Source organism: Ambystoma mexicanum, chromosome 13 (genome assembly GCF_040938575.1).
Source record: "Ambystoma mexicanum isolate Mex_15411 chromosome 13, UKY_AmexF1_1, whole genome shotgun sequence".
Lineage (NCBI taxonomy): Eukaryota > Metazoa > Chordata > Amphibia > Caudata > Ambystomatidae > Ambystoma > Ambystoma mexicanum.
The window spans coordinates 492,604,233-492,619,245 of record NC_090938.1 but is presented as its reverse complement, the minus strand read 5'-3'; positions in this window follow the sequence as shown (position 1 = coordinate 492,619,245).

Genomic DNA, 15,013 nt, shown 5'->3' with positions numbered 1-15,013 from the left:
GGACTCGGCAGAGGCTAGGCTTCTGCAAGGTGATACAGCTCCATACTTCCTAAGAGAGATAGTGTGGCTGCATAAAACTAAAATGGCGGGGATGGGGAGACTATTGGAGGTGGGCTGGGAAGTTTGGCACAGAGCATGGAGAACTGTGGGCGACCCAGACCCGCTTTCTCAGCAGGTCCCGCTGGCGGTGTTATGCGGGGATGACTCCCAACTGTTCAAGGGGTTCCCAGATACTGGGAATCAGTGGGCCTATCCACCCTTGGAGATATATGGCAGGAAGGAGAGGCATTGGAATTTCAGAGGCTATAAGAGGAGACCGTGCTGCATACAGGCCAATACATCACTTATACCAGGCTCATGAAACGGGTGAAGGAGAGGTGGCCTGAGACGGTGCTAGCGGAAGAACCTGATGCCACCCTGGAAATTATGTATGATGTCTCGGAGGGTGGGCATGAAATATCTAGGATATATGAGCTCCTGAGGGCAAAGGCAGGGAAGGAGCTGCTCCAACTGAGGCATGATTGGGAGGAGGAGGTGGGAGAACCAATGACAGAGGGACAGTGGGATAGAGCTCAAAGGTACCATAAAAAGGTGTCCCCGGGATGCGAGACTCCAGCAGATCCAGCTGTATGTCACCCACAGAGCCTATTTGACCCCCGGAAGAATAGCCAGGTTTGGAGGCTTGGCTATACAGAAATGCCCCAGGTGCGGGGAGGAGGAGGCAGGGCAGCTGCACATGTTCTGGGCTTGCCCTAAGGTGCAGAGATTCTGGGAAGAAATAAAGACGAGAATGGCCAGTGGGGGAGTGGTGCTTGAGATCAGGTCTGCTTGGGCATGCATGCTCGGGAGTTTTCCCAGGCCCCGTAATTCAAAGCATATCAGTAAGATGAAGGACCTGGCCTATATCTTAGCCAAGCGTAGAATTGCTATGTGTTGGAAAGCAGCCCATAGGCCTAGAGTGGAGATATGGTGGACGGACCTCTTGAGATGGGCAGAAGCAGAAACTGTGGTATGGTTTGAAGCTGTCACTAGGGGGGGAGTGGAGGAAGTGGGCCCCCTGATAGCCTGGAGGCAACTGGTGACCTCAATGGTGAACCCGAACCAGGTCAATCATGAAACAGAAGACTCAGATGAGTCGACAAGCACTGAGATTCCTGAAAATGCTCATGCAGATGGCACGAATGAGACAGCTCGAGCGTGTGGGGAGGGAGGGGGGAGGACAGAGAACAACATTGTATAATATGATATTTTGATACTGATTATGAACGTCCTAAAAAGGTTGTAATGTTTGGTGTGTTTGTTTAAAATAAAAATTGTTTTAAAAAAAAAAAGGTGCAAGCGGCAACATTGTATAAAGAGCACAAGAACGAAGATTGGTAACACGTGTGATGAAAGACGCGAGGAAAGCTTAATTGCTGATGGATGTTTGAGCATTAACAGAGAAAGATACAATACCAATGACCGAGTGGTCTGGCACCGCACGAGTGCTCAATCTGAGGTATCTGTAAGGTATCCAGCCAACAAGTGGCAGAAATGAAAGTAGAAGATATGATTGGAGGAACAAGGCGAGAGCAGCAGCAGTGACAGCCATCATGCGGCAGCGCCCCCAACACCAGGCTGCAGTCTGTGCCATCCACCACCCACCACACCCGAGAGCCCAGTTTGTGTCATGGAGTGCAGCCCTAGCCCACAACGCTGCTGGTGTGCACACAACCCCGAACCTGACACTGACACCAGCTCCTAAACTAAAGTAGAAGATAGAAAGTATGAGAAGTGCAGTGAATCAAAGTGGTCCTGCGACGGTTTAAGTGAAACCCATAGCACATTCGAAAGTCTTCGATTTTTGATACAAAGAGGAAAATGTAGAAAGTGAGATTACACGGTCCAAGCCCGAACGAGGGAGACCAATTGTGAACATTGTGCTAAAGGGGTCTGAGCCCGAAGGAGGGAGATCCATGGTCCGAGCCCAATTGAGGGAGACCAATTGTGAACATTGTGTTACCGAGAACTTGTGAATGTGAAAGTCCTGATATGAAAGGAACTGTGGTGCTTGTTTGTTACGACAGGCCCTCTAAGTAAGAGACTGTTATTAGGGAAGAGGCTTTGGCAGAAGGCCCTGATACCTATGCTTTGAGCTATATCCTCGTGGCAGAGAAGCCAGAGTGTGTGCAAAACTTGAACGTGCTGCCTTACGTGGGAAAGGGAAGCCAACTGCTCAACTATCCGGACATATTATTTCTTGAACACTTTTCTTTTTGCATACATTATTGTCCCACACTATTTGTATTTAGAAGGATTGGAAATAGGTTTATTAGAATAGACCCTTTTATTTTGACGAAAACTCCACTAGAACTGCGTTATTATTATTTGATGGTCATAGCTTGCTCCCATCCTTAGATTGAGGCTTAGATAGGTGTTCAGCCAACCCATTGAAGTTCAATAAACACCGGTGAACTGTGATCACTTGTGTCAGTCTTCACTGTTTGATACCATGCCTTCCTTACAGTACCAAGGCCACCCCTGTGAACCAGAGCAGTGGTGAGGGTAGCCAAGCGACATATCCAAGCACCATGCATCACACAGCCATGGCAGGGGCACAGCAGTGCCCCATCGGGACCTGGCAGTGACGAGTACCAGATCCCCCCAAATCATCATGGTTATAGTGAAGTTGGTCAGGGGGATCAGATGCATGCAGGTCAAGCAACAGCTAGGCCAGCAATATACCCCTGCCATGCCACCATGGCCAAATGCAATCCGCCAATGTGCCCCCCCCTTCCAGCACATGTCCCCCATCGTTGCCAATCCACTACCAAACGCAACCAGACCAGGCCCACGCATCAGTCCAACAGCCCGGGGCCAACCTCATCACCATGCATTTACTGTTGTGTATAGGGCCATCACGAGGGGATTCAGGGGGGGCAATCTGCCCCGGGCCTCGCTCTTGGGAGGGGCCTCGCAGCACCCCCTTCACCAGAGTGGAAGGCAGCACATTCCACCCATGTTCTTAATGGACACGGGGGACGGTGTTGCCTGCCTATCGGCAGGGCCCTGTCCCCTGAAAAATGCTTTTTTTGTTTGAACAGAGAAATAATGAGAGATGGCAGGGCTCAAATGAGAGCTCCGCCGCCTCTCATTACTGTGCTGGCAGCTCAAGCACACTGAATGACAGGGGAGAAGGCCTCTCCTGTCATCTTCACGATGCGAAGACCAGCAACATGAACATGCTGACTGACAGGAGAGGCCTCCTCCTCCCCTGTCAGGCATTGTGTCTAGGTGCTGGAGAGGAGGGAGGGCCATCTGGTCCTCCTGTGTGGCTGTGCGGGCTTGTATGAAGAAAGGTGCATGGAGGTAAGGTGTTTTGTTTTTAAATTAAGTGTATGTACGTGTGTATTTAAAGTGTGTGTACGTGTGTATTTAAAGTGTGTGTGTGTGTGTATTTAAAGTGTGTGTACGTGTGTATTTAAAGTGTGTGTGTGTGTACGTGTGTATTTAAAGTGTGTGTGTGTGTGTGTGTGTGTGTGTGTGTGTGTGTGTGTGTGTGTGTGTGTGTTTATATGCATGTGTGCATGCAAGGAGTTGTGTGACTGGTGGGTGAATGCATAGGTGAACGTGTTATATATATGTGCCAGCCCCCACACCTAAATGTACTGGCCCAGGGGGACACTACATTTAGGGGTGGCGGGGTGGGGGCTGCTGGTTTGCTTTATGGAGGTGTTTTGTTTTCAGATTAAATGTGTGTTTGTGTGTGTATATATGTGTATTTAAATTAACTACGTATGTATGTGCGCATATTTGTTGGTGACAATGATGTGTTTGTTTTTATGTATGCGTACAGACAAGGAGTTGTGAGACTGGTGGATGAAAGTGTTGTATGTGCCAGTCCCCACCACTAAATTAAGGGGTGGGGGCTTCTGGGTTGCTTTACCCAGGATTCATGGAACCATGCATCAAGGGTAAGGCAAACATAAGGGTAGCGCTAAGGACAGCATCAGGGCCTTTCGGCCTTTTCAGTTGAAAGGGTCCTCGGGGGACCAAAGCAAATGCCCCCCTGTTGCCAGTCATCAGTCTTGTAACTCAACAATATATTGCTTTTTATATTCTTTTTATTCTGGGGCTTGAAATGAGCGCTTTCAAATGCTCAACTTACAAGCTGCGATTGATGAAGCCCTTCCGGCTGTCACTTTCCTGGGGTTCACATAAATATTATCACCTTGTTGTCTCTTGACACGGGTTCCTGCACATCAGCCACTTGCTGATAAAGGAGGATTTAAAGATTTTCAGTAGGCATTTATTGTTTCAGCTGCCTGCTTGCTGGATGTCTCGCTGGGGCCTTTCAGCTCTTTCAGTTGAAAGAGGTTTTGGGGGACACCAGCAAATGCCCCCATGTTGCCAGTCATCAGTCTTGTAACACAGCAATATATTCCTCTTTATATATCGCTTTCAATCTGGGGCTTAAAATGAGCGCTTTGAAATACTTGTCTTACGACTACGTTGGAGCATTTTCAGCTGTCACTTCCCACGGGATAAACGGAAACGTTATCAACTCCTTGCCTTTTAACACCTGTTCCTCCACATCAGCCAACTTCTGACAAAAGCAATTTAAAGAATTTCAGTGGGCATTTAGTGTTTCAGCTCCCCGCTGGCTGGCCATCTTGTGATAATCAGCGGCTATTAACTCCTAGCTGTATTTCTTTGTCTCCATTATAATGTAAGCACCCAACAGGTGCCTCAGTCTGTTTTCTGCTCTAAGCAATTGGGGCCCCCAACCGTTATGTTGAAATGGGCCCCAGGTCATCTTCAGCCAGGCCTAGGTAAAGAAAACATAAGTGTTAAATGGTGAAATGGTGGCTAGATGTCCCAACATTGAATGTTGGCCAGTCTAGCCAGTAATAACGCTTATGGGGCACAGCCAGTCTGGATATACTTTTCGTGGCATGGTATTTTATACTGGCTGTGAGTCCTTATATGGTAATACTGGCATATCTTGGTTCAGCCTGCATGGACATGTATGGGAACAGCCAACATGAAAACATTTCATACTGGCACATGTTGTGGGCAGAGGCGGCATGAACTGCAATGGAAAATGCTCCTGTGCACGGTTCGTGACTTGCATCTAGGGTTTTTCAATGTGCCACCATACAAAACCAATTGCAAACTCTATGCCTTTTTAACCTAATTTTTCAAGAAAGGGCTTGAATGCACCATTTTCATTTGTTTCAAAACAATTTAAGGGCGGTATTCCATCTCGTTTAGGCTCCCTCACTGTGCTCTCTCAATCCCCCATAATTGGTGCAAACATTTAGGCCTCTCCAGTTCCAAAATGTATTAGCCACCGCTGAAGATCATCTACCTGTCACTATGTATGATGTGTGTTTTAATATGCACAAGGGGGCAGTGCGCTTCCTAAAGCTGGTGTCACGCACTACACGTCGTCACGCCATCTTATATATATTTATGCATATGACAACATTGTTAGTCTGGAGTGAACTTGTCTTCAGTACTGAAACATAACTTTGCTGTAGTTGATTTGCTGTCATAATAATGAACCATATTTGGGTCCCTCCAAACAAACAAGGGGAGATTTCTCGCGTCTCCTGTTTGTGGCGGCACTGTTACTGGCCCAGGGCAAAAAATTATAAGGGGACCTCACCACACCATGTCACAGCCCTGGTTGTGTATGCCAACACACGAGAGATTTTGTCGTGTAGCCATCCCCTATCTCCCCAACAGGGACATAAGCATCACCAGAGCCGTCAGGGGATGAGGATGCAGCGGGGCCAACTGCATGGGTGCCTTCCCACACCACAAGCACCCCATGAAGGGAATGACATGCCACCCCTAAGCGGAAGATGCACCCCACCCCACTAAACCCGCCGCAGCAGGGACTCGCTTACACCACCAATGCAGCCTGCCAAGAGCACACCCATTGCCACTGAGGACACCACTGTGGCAGTTCACACCGCCAAGGAGGACACCCCCCACCAATCGTTTCTCTGAAGGAACAAGACGAGAGCAGCAGCAGTGACAGCCACCATGCAGCAGCGCCCCCGACACAAGGGCGCAGACTGCGCTGTCCACCACCCACCACACCTGAGAGCCCAGTTTGTTTCATGGAGCGCAGCCCTAGCCCACAAAGCCCACCACGCTGCCGGTGTGCACAACCCCCCCCACCCTCCTGACCCTGACACCGACACCTGCTCCTATGGTTCCCCTGTTGGCAGCCCCTCCAGGCAATGCCCCCACCACCCTCACCATCCCAGCCTAGAGCCACTTTGGGCATCGTCATGGAGTGCCTAAACGAAATGGAGGCAAGACAGAGGCAAATGGAGACAATTGCCACTGCACACAGTGACCATATGGAGGCAATCTGTGAGGCCATCCATGGGGCCACAAGGAGGATGGCCCATGACAATGCGAGGAACAGGATTGTTTTCACAGCATGAACAGCTTCACTGACTGGGTTTGGGCAACGGGTGAATGGTTGTGCAAAGGAGTCTCTGCCCTTGCAGTACAAATCATGGAGAGCAATGCCCTCCAACGTCAGCAGCTGTAGGTGGCCGCATCATTTCCTTCCACATCAACCACTGCAAGGAATCTCATCAGAGTATCCCTAGGCGGAGGTCCCTGCGCCTGCTGTGCTCACGTTCCCCAGGTGCGGGGAGTTGGGAGAAGAGGCCAAGGCCTTCGTGAATGTCATGACTTTTGTTGGCCTGAGTGGCCTTGCCATGGACACTAAGGGGTTTGGGGGAGGGAGATAGTGTTTGAACAAGTTACATAAAAACCTGTTTAACTAAAAACATGCAAGGACATTCATGATTGTGTTCTTGTGCACTTTATTCACACTGTGTTGGTTGTGTACTAAGTCACGTCACCGTTCTAGAAGTAATTGTCTATTAGTGCCTATTGGGCCAGTCTCCCTTATCTCACATCATCCCTGTGAGCGTATGCTCTGGCTTCTGCCACATGATCATCCTCTCCATCTTCCTCTGGGTGTGGCCTGCCAGCATCGGGGTGTAGGGGTACATTCCTCCTCAGACAAATGTTATGGCGCATTGCACACACCAATACTATTTTCCCTACTTTTTCAGGGGCATACATAAGGGCTCCACCAATATGATCTAGGCACAAGAATCATGCCTTTAGGAGTCCAAAGGTGCGCTCTATGCATATGCAGGTCCGGCTGTGGGCATGGTTGTAGGCAGTCTCATGTGGTGTATGTGGGGCACACACAGAGGTAATCAGCCACGTCAGCTGCGGATATCCAGCGTCACCTGCATGGTGTGAAATACAGACATCAGTCATTTGTCTAATGCATGGGACTCAATGTATCTGGGCATTGTTCGCTGTGAGCATTATTGTGTGCATCCTGCCCATGCAATGTGTATGTGTGATGGGTGTGCATCCTTTGTATATCATGCCATCCATTCCTTGTCCTATACATGCACCCTGTGTTATTGTAGCATGTCCCAGGTGACTGCACATGGGCTGACGGTGTGGCTCGTGTGGACATGCTGTTGGGTGCTGCTGTGTGGATCTACGCGTTGCCACATTCAAGATGCATTGTGGTCCATGTGGTTTGATGTGTCATTATGATGGCAGTGGTGTGTATCCACCAGCATGTGTGTGGCTAGGTGTGTACGTGTGCATGACCCTTGGATGCCCACCTTGGTAGGTGCAAGTGCCGCCCGGGTGCTGCCAGTGCAACCTTTTGACATGCAGTGCTCCCTTTAGTTGTCGCTATCCCCCCACCCCTTTCTGTTCTTGTGCTTCATCATGCATATGTGGCTGTGTTTGTACTCACCCACTATCCAGGTCCTTTGTCCCCTGTGCCTCTCCATGTATCTTGGCAGTGTGCTTTTGCATAGGACCATGGAGTCGTCTGTTGAACCTGGGTAGCAGGGACAGCAGTGGGCGATGATGAGATCAGGGCCACATGTCACCTGCACGTTGAGGGAGTGCTAGTGCTTCTGATTCCTCTATGCAGCCTCATGGGCCTGGGGCACCACCAACGCTACATGGGTGCAGTCGATGGCTGCTATCACATTGGGCAGTGGCATAAAACCGGGCCTTCATGTCGTTGACCTGGGCCTGGGTGGTCGGCAGTGCAATGTGTCGGTTGACATGACGCAGGAGGGCATCCAGGACCTTGTGCAGGACTGTGTCGAATGTGGGCCGTGCCAAGCATTGCATCGTGGCCACGGTTTGCTGGAAGGTGCCGGTCCCCAGGAACTGCAGGACTGCCACCAGCTTCAGCAGCGAGGGCACCACTGTGCGAATCCCGAATCTGCTCCCGATGTCGTCCTGGATTGCGACCAGCAGTACAGTAAATGTCTCCCTGTTCAGGCAGTACTCAGTAACCAACTGGGTGTTGCTGATTGTCCAGGGTGAGGGCCTGGTCCTGGGGATGGGTGCTCGCCTTGCTGGTGCCATTCTCCTCCTCCTCTTCGTCGTCGTCCTCCTCCTCCTCCTCCTCATTCCACCCTGCGCCCCCGGTACTCCCTGTGCCCTGGCCTAGTTGGCCTGCATCTCAAACTCCAGGCACAGCATGGCCAGATGCATGTCTAAGCTTCCAGCAAATAGTGGTTGCATGGTGTTGGATGCATTTTTTTGGGGCCTGGGTGTGTCCTATGTAGGCCTCTGGTGTGCATTGTGTGCATCTGTGGCTTTATTTATGGCACCTTGGTTCAATTACCTCTAGCTGCAGGCTGGAGGTGTTTCTCGGCTGTATTAGCACTGGTTTTCGGCGCTAATACCGCCGTACATGGAGTTGTGATCCGGCTGTAATAAATAGCGCTGTGTGTTGTTGGTGCTATTAGCACTGGCTGTAATTGCGCTGGCTGTAATAGCACCTGCTGTAATAGCGCTGGTACCTCTTGGGTCTGGCAGTAACTGCACAGGGTCCTGATCCAGCAGAGCGGTATTGGTGGTGCTAATAATGTTACCGCCGGGTTTCAGGCCTAACGCCCAACTCATGATGAGGTCATTTGTATGCTACACTGAATGCAACTTTGGTATTGTGGAGAACTTTCTTGAACTTCGACTTTGTTCTAGATATTCCTAAATTAATTCATGGGAAGGGAATCCATCCATGGTCACAAAGATTACAGTTTAAAGATTTGAGGGTAGCACACAAAAAAGGGTTCATGGAGATAACTTAAATTGTATTATATGATTTGTATCAGAGTCAATCTGTTTTATCACAAAAAGGCTATCCCTACAAGGAAGCACACCCTGTCCCTCTCAGGGGGTACTTGCCCTAGGTCAACGATGGTGCGCCGCCAATCTAAAAGCATAGCGGATATCTAAAAGCATAGCTGAGAGAGACTGTCCCTATTGCTATATCACATGCAAACTATCGTCCTTAGCATACAACTCTGAATACAACAATTTTAAAACGGTTGACTATACCTCTGTGTCTGACTACAATTTTATAACATTGTGTGCATTTTCATAGGGGACTATTTCCTTTTGAAAAAATTGCCTGATTTCTTCACCCACACTGGAGTATGTACATCTGATGTTAGACAGAAGTCAGTTAATACTCAAAATTAAAAAATGTAAAAACACTGTAGTAATCCACACTTTTAAACCATCTATTTTAAACAAAACCTGCTTCCAATTTCATTAGGCAGTTATAACGCCAGGGTAATTTATAGCCATAATATATTCCCTTAATTTATATCGGCACAGGAAAGGTCGACCGGTTTTGATGACTGTGTGATGAATGTCATCTTCCTCAAGACCAGCGGTTATTTCAATTGGACTCAATCTATGTCGTCCATGTACTCGGACTGGCAGCCAGACCATGACCTAGGTTAAAGTAAAATAGGGTACTTGTAGCGCTGTGTGCTACTATTCATTACAAGCTGGTTGTACCATGCTCTATTGCGTATAATTTCACATTGCATCTTGTCAATTGAACTTCTCATTTTCTGATCTTCCTATTCGAGGCTCAACCTCCCCTCCTCACATACACACTTGCCTCTATCTGTCTCCTTAATAGTCATAAATACAGGAAAGAGCGTACCTCAGGGCCACAATGGGTTCTCCATCAACACCAAGGTACAGGGTTATCAGTCCTGTGAGTCACTTCTTGCTTTGCCTGATCTCACTGTGGGGAGACCAAGCACCCAGCAGTAATCAGTGCAATGTTTATAAAGCTGGTGAAAATGGAGTAGCACCATTCTGTTTTACTCATGCCTCCATGGTGTGCCGTAGTGCACTTGCCCCCATTAGTAAGAATGTCAGCGTTCCCAGTGTACACGTGGATTACTGGACTTCTCACGTTGGCCTACGCTCAAAGGGGCGTGGCCAGCAGTGTAGGCAGCTCAAGTGGCGTGTCACACATGTTACGGACATTTTTGATGGGGCATGGTATTTGATCTTATAGTGATGGGAGGCTACTTATCTCATTGGATAGGAAGTTGAAGAACACACGTGATAAACTACCATAAGTATGCAAGTCATTGCAGAGTATGAGTGATTCTGCTGGTTCTTGTTGTACATTTTTTGTTAATTTTGTATTAAGCATTCCCATTGTGCGTTCCCAGTCTCTATACAAATTGTTAAGCTGCCCACATTGTCCTGCGCTCAATATCACGTCGCCAGAAGTATGGACTGCTCGAGTCGCACGTCGCTCGTGTTACAGCCATCTTAGATGGAATATGGGACTGTCTCTTATTATAATGGGGGACTGCCTATCATATTGGCTAGGTGATGAACGGGCCAGCGTAATATCCCACTGTTGATATGCCACTCGCTGCAAGGTGTCAGTAATTCTGTTGGTTCTTATTATTTGTTTCTGAGGTATAAAAGAATTGAACCGCAATTGGTCACAATAAATTAAAGTTGTGTCCAAACATCCCTTAGCTCAAAAAACGTATACAACGTCTTGGATGAAAAGGAATTGATTTGTATTATATACCATCCAAGTACCGATAGTCATTATGAATTTATCTCATTGTGGCTAGCTAATGCCACTGGATATTTTCGTTCAGACCACTTCAACAGGTGTCTAAACGAAAGATCCATAGATACTCACGTTTGAGCAAAAGATCAGCTTAGTTACCTCTGCGATGCGGGAGATACATTTTCTCAAGGACTGTCCCTCTGCAGTCCTCCGCTGTATGGCCAAAGGCCATAAAATGTGGCACAAGTGGAGCCGTCGCTTTCACGGTTCTAATGCATGATTTGTGCTTGATAAGTCTTTTTTTGATGGGTTTCACTGTCATGCCTACATATCACAGGCCATAGGGACACGTCAGGAGGTACTTGTTCACAACATGGGGGTCTTGAATATCAACTTGTTTGTGGTCCCGCGCCAATGGATGCTGTCGACTGCCTAGTGACGTAGTGGAGGCCACTCCTTGCTCCGTGCTAAGAGACTGAAAAAGTAGAGGAAACTGGGTCCCTTCTTCACTTGGTAGGCAGCACCAGTACAAAAATAGTCAACACAGAGTAACTTAGAAACTTGAGGTATATATTTAGTGTGCCCTATGTTGAGACGTCAGGAGGTACACCGCACCAGAGCTATTGCAATTGGCAAATAAACATGTGCCCATGGTGTTCTCCATCCGATGTCGATCTCGGTGCTCTATGTAGTTTGAGCACACATAGAGCAGTTGCCGCAAGGTGTATGTATGGTGAGCGGGCTCATGCCCCATAGGGTCAGTTGCGTGTTCCTCTTGTCATTTTCAGACAACGTGTGGACCAAACGGTCCCTCAAATTCTGTCTGCGTTTTATAGCAAAGGTAGGTTGTGCAATGGTATCAGAACCAGTGTTTAGGATCTGCCAAAGGCCCTTTATGGCTTGCTTAAGTTTGTTAAACAGGGAGAATAGCTAAACAATGCAGTTATGTTCCCTTGATCCGCTGGTTTTGAATGTTGCTGTAAGGTCACCTCCCTAGGAGTATTCCTAGCTCGTTTATAGGTGTTGTGAACAATCCTCTTGGGGGTATCCTCTCTGTATCAGTTTGTGTTTCAGTAACCCGGTCTGTGTGCTGTAGTCACTGGGGCGGGTACAGGTCTGTCTATACCGGAGAAATTGTCTGAATGGTAAGTTGTCCCTTAGTGCCTGTGGATGATAGATAGAATATGGCAACAGTGAGCTGCGATCTGTGCTCTTCTTGGAAACTTTTGTAATCAGCTGTCCCTCCGGTGCCAGGATAAGTAAATCTAGAAAGTGGGTCTCAAAGTGACTTGACTCATTGCTAAACTTCAAGTGTGCATTAGGACTATTCACCCAGTTATGGAACTGTGTGACTTCTTCAGTTGTGCCCTCAAAGATTACCAGAAAGTCGTCTATGTAGCTATGCCATAGCACAATCTGTGCCTTGAAAGGACTGGTCACTGGATATATATGTTCGACTTCAAAGTGATGTACATATATGTTTGCCAGGCTACGGGCAAATGCAGCACCCATAGCAGTTCCCGAGATCTGCTGGTGAAAATTATCTCTGTATAGGAAGAAATTCTGGTTAAGGGCAATCTCTGCCAGTTGCCTGATAAAAGTGCCATGCTCCATGTCTAATTCAATGTCTGCATAGAGGAGCCTTTGTACAGCTTCTAATGCATCTGTTTGCAGAATCTCAGTGTATAGCGACTCAATGTCCATCGTCACTAGCCATTGCGTTTCGACATTAAATGTCTGAGCCTGTGATAGGTTCAAAATGGCTGTAGAGTCCTTGACATAGGATTGCATTTTAGGAATTTCATCTCTGATGAAATAGTCAACATATTGTGACAAATGTTACAATAGGGAATTTATCCCAGATACAATGGGTCGTCCAGTTGGAGGGACGATGCCCTTGTGGATTTTAGGAAAGGCGTAAAAGGCTGGTAGCCTGGGGTGCATGGAAGTCAGAAAGGCAGCTTCCTTCCTGCTAATGTAACCTTCTGCTATGGCTTCTTCAATGATGGGAGCTATTTGGGCTCTAATGACAGCTGCAGGATCTGAGGCCAATAGTTTGTAACTGTTGGCTTCTTGCAGAAGCTTTGTGACCATATTGTTATAATCTTCAGCATTCCTGATAACCGTTGCTCCCCCTTTATCCGCTGGTTTTATAACAATATGTTTGCTGTTAGATAACTAATTTAAGGCCGACATTTGTTCTGTGGGGCAGTTATTTACAAAAGGTATTTCTTTTTCCATCAATTCGATGTTCTTCATCAGAGCCTGTTCAAAAGTGGTTGATTCCGCAGTGTTGCTGTGCGAAGGTGGAAAGAAAGTAGACGGGGGTTGTAAGTCTGTCAAGTCTTGTTGTGTTTCCCTTTTCTCTTCCCCAAAGAATTGCTTCAGTCTGGTCTTTCACATGAGCTGAGTCACTTCTATTTGCGTTTGAAAAGGTTTGCACGTGGCAGTGGGGACAAAAGAAAGCCCCTTTTGTAGAAGCTGTGTTTCTGCTGTTGTGAAATGATATACTGACAAATTAATTACTAGAGAAAGGTGGGTTTGTTGCAGACCCCTCCCTCTGCTGTGTGTTATTCGTGGTGATTGCATCTGCCATCTCGGTCTGCCCCTGTTGTTCCCGCGCTGTCCTAAAATATTAGGTCCGGGATTGTTAATATTCTGAGACGGTGCTCCAAAATGTACCTGCCGAGCTGGTCGCAGATAGGCTTCAGATGGTCCTGCACATGCTCCATCATCCAAACTATTGCTAGAATAATTTGATGACCCTGACCCAGATCTGAAATGGCCATGGCCCCTATTTAGTGGCTGAGGATTTTGCTGATAGGCATCACACCTTGCTTGTTTTGCTTACAGAGTATAATAATCTTCGGAAGGATATGGATAGATCTTACAATGGGGTAAATATTGCCAGGTCTTTCTTCAGCTTAATGAATTTTTCAGTCATGTTAAGTTCTTTGAATTCTTTCATTGTAGCTTCAAGTGGCAATAATTTGTTGCTGTAATTCTCGAGTGCCATCTGATTTTTAATGAGCTCCAGCTTTTCAACTAACTCAGGCATTAAGTTCTCAGAGACAGTTTTGGCCGTATAGATGATCCGAACCAACCAATCCTGAGTGCATTTGTTTGCTATAATATCCTTGGTTCAATATGAATAATCAGGCCATTCGAGGCCGCATCTGCCCTCAGGTATCCGGCCATTAGTGACCTATGCAGTTCGGTTCTTACTAATTAGCGATGTGTGTTGTTAGCGCTATTAGCACCGGCTGTAATAGCGCTGACTGTAATAGCGCTAGTACCTCCCAGCATCCATCCTCAAGACCCTCTAGGCAGAAGCTCTCTTTCCCTACCCGGTGATCATCAACAGCTCCCTAACTGAAGGCACCTTCCCATCAACCCTAGAGACAGGACAAATCCGCCCTCTACTAAAGAAACCCACTCTGGATCCCAACAACTTAGGTAACTATCGCCCTATCACCCATCTTCCCTTCCCAGGTAAGATCATCGAGAAAGCGGTAGCTGTGCGACAGCAGCAACACATCAACACCAACAATCTCATGCAAACCTACCAATCTGGGTAAGACACAAATGCAGCATGGAGATGGCAACCATACAGGAGGTCGACAACGTCCTCAACATCCTTGATGGTGTTCATCACTGCCTCCTGGTTATACTCAACCTCTCGGCCGCTTTTGACACAGTAGACGACAAAGTGCCCATGGACACCCTACATTGGCACCAGGGGACCAGTGACCTTGTCCTACACGGGTTCAAGTCTTACCTCGCCAACCGCCAGCAGTTTGTTCAGACGGACTCCACTAGATATCCAATGTTACCAGTCACATGTGGAGTCCTGCAGGGCTACATCCTCTCCCTAGTGATCTTCAATCTATACATGGAGCCGCTGGGAGTCCTACTACCTACTATCTACACACAGCCTCCACATCCACCAATACGCTGATGATACACAGCTATACCTCAAGATTGACTCCATCAAGGACATCCACAGGCTCAAAACCTGCCTCTCACTGATCCATGTTTTGGATGTCCAGTGTATAATTGAAGGTCAACCCCTCCAAGACCGAATTCCTACTCCTCACTTACAAC